Source organism: Hemibagrus wyckioides, linkage group LG14, assembly GCF_019097595.1.
Source record: "Hemibagrus wyckioides isolate EC202008001 linkage group LG14, SWU_Hwy_1.0, whole genome shotgun sequence".
Taxonomy (NCBI): domain Eukaryota; kingdom Metazoa; phylum Chordata; class Actinopteri; order Siluriformes; family Bagridae; genus Hemibagrus; species Hemibagrus wyckioides.
Genome location: NC_080723.1, coordinates 25,482,900 through 25,495,324, shown reverse-complemented (window position 1 = coordinate 25,495,324; position 12,425 = coordinate 25,482,900).

The following is a 12,425-nucleotide window of genomic DNA, read 5'->3' as shown; positions in this document are numbered from 1 at the left end:
TTACACACAACACTAATCTGTTTACACACAACACCACTCTGTTTACACACAACACTAATCTGTTTACACACAACACCACTCTGTTTACACACAACATTAATCTGTTTACACACAACACCAATCTGTTTACACACAACACTAATCTGTTTACACACAACATTAATCTGTTTACACACAACATTAATCTGTTTACATACAACATTAATCTGTTTCCACACAACACTAATCTGTTTACACACAACATTAATCTGTTTACACAAAAAAACACTCTGTTTACACACAACACTAATCTGTTTACACACATCATTAATCTGTTTACACAAAAAAACACTCTGTTTACACACAACATTAATCTGTTTACACACAAAACCACTCTGTTTACACACAACACTAATCTGTTTACACACAACACTAATCTGTTTACACACAACATTAATCTGTTTACACACAACACCACTCTGTTTACACACAACATTAATCTGTTTACACAAAACATTAATCTGTTTACACACAACATTAATCTATTTACACACAACACCACTCTGTTTACACACAACAATAATCTGTTTACACACAACACCACTCTGTTTACACACAACATTAATCTGTTTACACACAACATTAATCTGTTTACAAACAACACTAATCTGTTTACACACAACACCACTCTGTTTACACACAACACCACTCTGTTTACACACAACACTAATCTGTTTACACACAACATTAATCTGTTTACACACAACACCACTCTGTTTACACACAACACCACTCTGTTTACACACAACATTAATCTGTTTACAAACAACATTAATCTGTTTACACACAACACCACTCTGTTTACACACAACACCACTCTGTTTACACACAACACTAATCTGTTTACACACAACATTAATCTGTTTACACACAACATTAATCTGTTTACAAACAACACTAATCTGTTTACACACAACACCACTCTGTTTACACACAACACCACTCTGTTTACACACAACACCACTCTGTTTACACACAACATTAATCTGTTTACACACAACACTAATCTGTTTACACACAACACTAATCTGTTTACACACAACACTAATCTGTTTACACACAACACTAATCTGTTTACACACAACACCACTCTGTTTACACACAACATTAATCTGTTTACACACAACACTAATCTGTTTACACACAACACCACTCTGTTTACACACAACACTAATCTGTTTACACTCAACACTAATCTGTTTACACACAACACCACTCTGTTTACACACAACACTAATCTGTTTACACACAACACCACTCTGTTTACACACAACATTAATCTGTTTACACACAACACCACTCTGTTTACACACAACACTAATCTGTTTACACTCAACACTAATCTGTTTACACACAACACCACTCTGTTTACACACAACATTAATCTGTTTACACACAACACTAATCTGTTTACACACAACATTAATCTGTTTACACACAACACTAATCTGTTTACAAACAACACTAATCTGTTTACACACAACACTAATCTGTTTACACGCAACATTAATCTGTTTACAAACAACACCACTCTGTTTACACACAACATTAATCTGTTTACACACAACATTAATCTGTTTACACACAACATTAATCTGTTTACAAACAACACTAATCTGTTTACACACAACATTAATCTGTTTACACACATCACTAATCTGTTTACACACAACACCACTCTGTTTACACACAACATTAATCTGTTTACACACAACATTAATCTGTTTACACACAACACCACTCTGTTTACACACAACATTAATCTGTTTACACACAACATTAATCTGTTTACACACAACACCACTCTGTTTACACACAACATTAATCTGTTTACACACAACACTAATCTGTTTACACACAACATTAATCTGTTTACACACAACATTAATCTGTTTACACACAACACTAATCTGTTTACACACAACATTAATCTGTTTACACACAAAACCACTCTGTTTACACACAACATTAATCTGTTTACACACAACACTAATCTGTTTACACACAACACTAATCTGTTTACACACAACACTAATCTGTTTACACACAACATTAATCTGTTTACACACAACACTAATCTGTTTACACACAACACTAATCTGTTTACACACAACATTAATCTGTTTACACACAACACTAATCTGTTTACACACAACATTAATCTGTTTACACACAACACTAATCTGTTTACACACAACACTAATCTGTTTACACACAACACTAATCTGTTTACACACAACATTAATCTGTTTACACACAACACTAATCTGTTTACACACAACACCACTCTGTTTACACACAACACCACTCTGTTTACACACAACACTAATCTGTTTACACACAACATTAATCTGTTTACACACAACATTAATCTGTTTACAAACAACACTAATCTGTTTACACACAACACCACTCTGTTTACACACAACACCACTCTGTTTACACACAACACTAATCTGTTTACACACAACACCACTCTGTTTACACACAACATTAATCTGTTTACACACAACACTAATCTGTTTACACACAACACTAATCTGTTTACACACAACACCACTCTGTTTACACACAACACTAATCTGTTTACACACAACACTAATCTGTTTACACACAACACCACTCTGTTTACACACAACACCACTCTGTTTACACACAACACTAATCTGTTTACACACAACACTAATCTGTTTACACACAACACCACTCTGTTTACACACAACACTAATCTGTTTACACTCAACACTAATCTGTTTACACACAACACCACTCTGTTTACACACAACATTAATCTGTTTACACACAACACTAATCTGTTTACACACAACATTAATCTGTTTACACACAACACTAATCTGTTTACAAACAACACTAATCTGTTTACACACAACACCACTCTGTTTACACACAACATTAATCTGTTTACACACAACATTAATCTGTTTACACACATCATTAATCTGTTTACATACAACATTAATCTGTTTACACACAACACCACTCTGTTTACACACAACATTAATCTGTTTACACACAACACTAATCTGTTTACACACAACATTAATCTGTTTACACACAACACCACTCTGTTTACACACAACATTAATCTGTTTACACACAACACTAATCTGTTTACACACAACATTAATCTGTTTACACACAACACCACTCTGTTTACACACAACATTAATCTGTTTACAAACAACATTAATCTGTTTACACACAACACCACTCTGTTTACACACAACACCACTCTGTTTACACACAACACTAATCTGTTTACACACAACATTAATCTGTTTACACACAACATTAATCTGTTTACACACAACACTAATCTGTTTACACACAACACCACTCTGTTTACACACAACATTAATCTGTTTACACACAACACTAATCTGTTTACACACAACACTAATCTGTTTACACACAACACTAATCTGTTTACACACAAAATTAATCTGTTTACACACAAAACCACTCTGTTTACACACAACATTAATTTGTTTACACACAAAACTAATCTGTTTACACACAACACTAATCTATTTACACAAAAAAACACTCTGTTTACACACAACATTAATCTGTTTACAAACAACACTAATCTGTTTACACACAACACTAATCTGTTTACACACAACACTAATCTGTTTACACACAACATTAATCTGTTTACACACATCATTAATCTGTTTACACAAAAAAACACTCTGTTTACACACAACACTAATCTGTTTACACACAACACTAATCTGTTTACACAAAAAAACACTCTGTTTACACACAACATTAATCTGTTTACACACAACACTAATCTGTTTACACACAACACTAATCTGTTTACACACAACACCACTCTGTTTACACACAACACTAATCTGTTTACACACAACATTAATCTGTTTACACACAACATTAATCTGTTTACACAAAACATTAATCTGTTTACACACAACACTACTCTGTTTACATACAACATTAATCTGTTTACACACAACACCACTCTGTTTACACACAACACTAATCTGTTTACACACAACACTAATCTGTTTACACACAACACCACTCTGTTTACACACAACATTAATCTGTTTACACACAACACCACTCTGTTTACACACAACACCACTCTGTTTACACACAACATTAATCTGTTTACACACAACATTAATCTGTTTACACACAACACTAATCTGTTTACACACAACATTAATCTGTTTACACACAACATTAATCTGTTTACACACAACATTAATCTGTTTACACACATCATTAATCTGTTTACACACAACACCACTCTGTTTACACACAACACTAATCTGTTTACACACAACACTAATCTGTTTACACACAACACTAATCTGTTTACACACAACATTAATCTGTTTACACACAACACTAATCTGTTTACACACAACACTAATCTGTTTACACACAACATTAATCTGTTTGCACACAACACCACTCTGTTTACACACAACAATAATCTGTTTACACACAACACTAATCTGTTTACACACAACATTAATCTGTTTACACACAACACTAATCTGTTTACACACAACATTAATCTGTTTACACACAACATTAATCTGTTTGCACACAACATTAATCTGTTTACACACAACATTAATCTGTTTACACACAACATTAATCTGTTTACACACAACACCACTCTGTTTACACACAACACTAATCTGTTTACACACAACACTAATCTGTTTACACACAACATTAATCTGTTTACACACAACACTAATCTGTTTACACACAACATTAATCTGTTTACACACAACACCACTCTGTTTACACACAACATTAATCTGTTTACACACAACACCACTCTGTTTACACACAACATTAATCTGTTTACACACAACACTAATCTGTTTACACACAACACTAATCTGTTTACACACAACATTAATCTGTTTACACACAACACTAATCTGTTTACACACAACATTAATCTGTTTACACACAACACTAATCTGTTTACATACAACATTAATCTGTTTACACACAACATCACTCTGTTTACACACAACATTAATCTGTTTACACACAACACTAATCTGTTTACACACAACATTAATCTGTTTACACACAACACTAATCTGTTTACACACAACACTAATCTGTTTACACACAACATTAATCTGTTTACACACAACACTAATCTGTTTACACACAACACTAATCTGTTTACACACAACATTAATCTGTTTACATACAACATTAATCTGTTTACACACAACATTAATCTGTTTACATACAACATTAATCTGTTTACACACAACACCAATCTGTTTACACACAACACTAATCTGTTTACACTCAACACTAATCTGTTTACACACAACATTAATCTGTTTACATACAACATTAATCTGTTTACACACAACACTAATCTGTTTACACACAACATTAATCTGTTTACACACAACATTAATCTGTTTACACACAACATTAATCTGTTTACACACAACACTAATCTGTTTACACACAACATTAATCTGTTTACACACATCATTAATCTGTTTACACAAAAAAACACTCTGTTTACATACAACATTAATCTGTTTACACACAACATTAATCTGTTTACACACAACACCAATCTGTTTACACACAACACTAATCTGTTTACACTCAACACTAATCTGTTTACACACAACATTAATCTGTTTACACAAAAAACACTCTGTTTACACACAACACCAATCTGTTTACATACAACATTAATCTGTTTACACACAACACCAATCTGTTTACACACAACACTAATCTGTTTACACACAACACTAATCTGTTTACACACAACATTAATCTGTTTACACACAACACTAATCTGTTTACACACAACACTAATCTGTTTACACACATCATTAATCTGTTTACACACAACACTAATCTGTTTACACACAACATTAATCTGTTTACACACAACACTAATCTGTTTACACACAACACTAATCTGTTTACACACAACATTAATCTGTTTACACACAACACTAATCTGTTTACACACAACATTAATCTGTTTACACACAACACTAATCTGTTTACACACAACACTAATCTGTTTACACACAACATTAATCTGTTTACACACAACACTAATCTGTTTACACACAACATTAATCTGTTTACACACAACACTAATCTGTTTACACACAACACTAATCTGTTTACACACAAAACAACTCTGTTTACACACAACACCAATCTGTTTACACACAACATTAATCTGTTTACACACAACACTAATCTGTTTACACACAACACTAATCTGTTTACACACAACATTAATCTGTTTACACACAACATTAATCTGTTTACACACAACACCACTCTGTTTACACACAACATTAATCTGTTTACACACAACATTAATCTGTTTACACACAACACTAATCTGTTTACACACAACACTAATCTGTTTACACACAACATTAATCTGTTTACACACAACATTAATCTGTTTACACACAACATCACTCTGTTTACACACAACACTAATCTGTTTACACTCAACACTAATCTGTTTACACACAACATTAATCTGTCTACACAAAAAACACTCTGTTTACACACAACACTAATCTGTTTACACACAACATTAATCTGTTTACACACAACATTAATCTGTTTACACACAACATTAATCTGTTTACACACAACACCACTCTGTTTACATACAACATTAATCTGTTTACACACAACATTAATCTGTTTACACACAACACTAATCTGTTTACACAAAACATTAATCTGTTTACACACAACACCAATCTGTTTACATACAACATTAATCTGTTTACATACAACATTAATCTGTTTACACACAACATTAATCTGTTTACACACAACACTAATCTGTTTACACACAACACTAATCTGTTTACACACAACATTAATCTGTTTACACACAACACCAATCTGTTTACATACAACATTAATCTGTTTACACACAACATTAATCTGTTTACACACAACACTAATCTGTTTACACACAACACTAATCTGTTTACACAAAACATTAATCTGTTTACACACAACACTAATCTGTTTACACACAACACTAATCTGTTTACACACAACATTAATCTGTTAACATACAACATTAATCTGTTTACACACAACACCACTCTGTTTACACACAACATTAATCTGTTTACACACAACATTAATCTGTTTACACACAACACTAATCTGTTTACACACATCATTAATCTGTTCACACACAACACTAATCTGTTTACACACAACATTAATCTGTTTACACACAACACTAATCTGTTTACACACAACATTAATCTGTTTACACACAACACTAATCTGTTTACACACAACATTAATCTGTTTACACACAACACCACTCTGTTTACACACAACACTAATCTGTTTACACACAACATTAATCTGTTTACATACAACATTAATCTGTTTACACACAACATTAATCTGTTTACACACAACACTAATCTGTTTACACACAACATTAATCTGTTAACATACAACATTAATCTGTTTACACACAACACCACTCTGTTTACACACAACATTAATCTGTTTACACACAACACTAATCTGTTTACACACAACATTAATCTGTTTACACACAACACCACTCTGTTTACACACAACACCACTCTGTTTACACACAACACTAATCTGTTTACACACAACATTAATCTGTTTACATACAACATTAATCTGTTTACACACATCATTAATCTGTTTACACACAACATTAATCTGTTTACATACAACATTAATCTGTTTACACACAACACCACTCTGTTTACACACAACACCACTCTGTTTACACACAACACTAATCTGTTTACACACAACATTAATCTGTTTACACACAACACCACTCTGTTTACACACAACACCACTCTGTTTACACACAACATTAATCTGGTTACACACAACATTAATCTGTTTACACACAACACCACTCTGTTTACACACAACACCACTCTGTTTACACACAACACCACTCTGTTTACACACAACATTAATTTGTTTACATACAACATTAATCTGTTTACACACAACATTAATCTGTTTACACACAACACTAATCTGTTTACACACAACACTAATCTGTTTACACACAACATTAATCTGTTTACACACAACACTAATCTGTTTACACACAACATTAATCTGTTTACATACAACATTAATCTGTTTACACACAACACCACTCTGTTTACACACAACATTAATCTGTTTACACACAACACCAATCTGTTTACACACAACACTAATCTGTTTACACACAACATTAATCTGTTTACATACAACATTAATCTGTTTACACACAACACCACTCTGTTTACACACAACAATAATCTGTTTACACACAACACCACTCTGTTTACACACAAGATTAATCTGTTTACACACAACATTAATCTGTTTACACACAACATTAATCTGTTTACATACAACACTAATCTGTTTACACACATCATTAATCTGTTTACACAAAAAAACACTGTTTACATACAACATTAATCTGTTTACACACAACACCACTCTGTTTACACACAACACTAATCTGTTTACACACAACACCACTCTGTTTACACACAACACCAATCTGTTTACACACATCATTAATCTGTTTACACACAAAACCACTCTGTTTACACACAACATTAATCTGTTTACACACAACACTAATCTGTTTACACACAACACTAATCTGTTTACACACAACACTAATCTGTTTACACACAACACTAATCTGTTTACACACATCATTAATCTGTTTACACAAAAAAACACTCTGTTTACACACAACATTAATCTGTTTACACACAACACTAATCTGTTTACACAAAACATTAATCTGTTTAAACACAACACTAATCTGTTTACACACAACACCACTCTGTTTACAAACAACACTAATCTGTTTACACACAACATTAATCTGTTTACACACCACATTAATCTGTTTACACACAACACCACTCTGTTTACACACAACACTAATCTGTTTACACAAAACATTAATCTGTTTACACACAACATTAATCTGTTTACACAAAACATTAATCTGTTTACACACAACACTAATCTGTTTACACACAACATTAATCTGTTTACACACAACATTAATCTGTTTACACACAACATTAATCTGTTTACACACAACACTAATCTGTTTACACACAAAATTAATCTGTTTACACACAAAACCACTCTGTTTACACACAACATTAATTTGTTTACACACAAAACTAATCTGTTTACACACAACACTAATTTGTTTACACACAACATTAATCTGTTTACACACAACATTAATCTGTTTACACACAACATTAATCTGTTTACACACAACACTAATCTGTTTACATACAACATTAATCTGTTTACACACAACACCACTCTGTTTACACACAACATTAATCTGTTTACACACAACATTAATCTGTTTACACACAACACTAATCTGTTTACACTCAACACTAATCTGTTTACACACAACATTAATCTGTTTACACAAAAAACACTCTGTTTACACACAACACTAATCTGTTTACACACAACATTAATCTCTTTACACAAAAAACACTCTGTTTACACACAACACTAATCTGTTTACACACAACATTAATCTGTTTACACACAACATTAATCTGTTTACACACAACACTAATCTGTTTACACACAACACTAATCTGTTTACACACAACATTAATCTGTTTACACACAACACTAATCTGTTTACACACAACACTAATCTGTTTACACACATCATTAATCTGTTTACACACAACACTAATCTGTTTACACACAACATTAATCTGTTTACACACAACACTAATCTGTTTACACACAACACTAATCTGTTTACACACAACATTAATCTGTTTACACACAACACTAATCTGTTTACACACAACACTAATCTGTTTACACACAACACTAATCTGTTTACATACAACATTAATCTGTTTACACACAACACTAATCTGTTTACATACAACATTAATCTGTTTACATACAACATTAATCTGTTTACACACAACACCACTCTGTTTACACACAACATTAATCTGTTTACACACAACATTAATCTGTTTACACACAACATTAATCTGTTTACACACAACACTAATCTGTTTACACACAACATTAATCTGTTTACACACAACACTAATCTGTTTACATACAACATTAATCTGTTTACACACAACACTAATCTGTTTACACAAAACATTAATCTGTTAACATACAACATTAATCTGTTTACACACAACACCACTCTGTTTACACACAACATTAATCTGTTTACACACAACATTAATCTGTTTACACACAACACTAATCTGTTTACACACAACATTAATCTGTTTACACACAACATTAATCTGTTTACACACAACACTAATCTGTTTACATACAACATTAATCTGTTTACACACAACACTAATCTGTTTACATACAACATTAATCTGTTTACATACAACATTAATCTGTTTACACACAACATCACTCTGTTTACACACAACACTAATCTGTTTACACTCAACACTAATCTGTTTACACACAACATTAATCTGTTTACACAAAAAACACTCTGTTTACACACAACACTAATCTGTTTACACACAACATTAATCTGTTTACACACAACATTAATCTGTTTACACACAACATTAATCTGTTTACACACAACACCACTCTGTTTACATACAACATTAATCTGTTTACACACAACATTAATCTGTTTACACACAACACTAATCTGTTTACACAAAACATTAATCTGTTTACACACAACACTAATCTGTTTACACACAACATTAATCTGTTTACACACAACACCAATCTGTTTACATACAACATTAATCTGTTTACATACAACATTAATCTGTTTACACACAACACTAATCTGTTTACACACAACATTAATCTGTTTACACACAACACCAATCTGTTTACATACAACATTAATCTGTTTACACACAACATTAATCTGTTTACACACAACACTAATCTGTTTACACAAAACATTAATCTGTTTACACACAACACTAATCTGTTTACACACAACACTAATCTGTTTACACACAACACTAATCTGTTTACACACAACACTAATCTGTTTACACACAACATTAATCTGTTTACACACAACACTAATCTGTTTACACACAACATTAATCTGTTAACATACAACATTAATCTGTTTACACACAACACCACTCTGTTTACACACAACATTAATCTGTTTACACACAACATTAATCTGTTTACACACATCATTAATCTGTTTACACACAACACTAATCTGTTTACACACAACATTAATCTGTTTACACACAACATTAATCTGTTTACACACAACACTAATCTGTTTACACACAACACTAATCTGTTTACACACAACATTAATCTGTTTACACACAACACTAATCTGTTTACACACAACATTAATCTGTTAACATACAACATTAATCTGTTTACACACAACACCACTCTGTTTACACACAACATTAATCTGTTTACACACAACACTAATCTGTTTACACACAACATTGATCTGTTTACACACAACATTAATCTGTTTACATACAACATTAATCTGTTTACACACAACACCACTCTGTTTACACACAACACTAATCTGTTTACACACAACATTAATCTGTTTACATACAACATTAATCTGTTTACACACAACATTAATCTGTTTACACACAACACCAATCTGTTTACACACAACACTAATCTGTTTACACACAACATTAATCTGTTTACATACAACATTAATCTGTTTACACACAACACCACTCTGTTTACACACAACATTAATCTGTTTACACACAACACCAATCTGTTTACACACAACACTAATCTGTTTACACACAACATTAATCTGTTTACATACAACATTAATCTGTTTACACACAACATTAATCTGTTTACACACAACATTAATCTGTTTACATACAACATTAATCTGTTTACACACAACACCACTCTGTTTACACACAACATTAATCTGTTTACACACAACACCACTCTGTTTACACACAACACCACTCTGTTTACACACAACACTAATCTGTTTACACACAACATTAATCTGTTTACACACAACAATAATCTGTTTACACACAACACCAATCTGTTTACACACAACACTAATCTGTTTACACACATCATTAATCTGTTTACATACAACATTAATCTGTTTACACACAACATTAATCTGTTTACACACAACATTAATCTGTTTACATACAACATTAATCTGTTTACACACAACACCACTCTGTTTACACACAACATTAATCTGTTTACACACAACACTAATCTGTTTACACACAACATTAATCTGT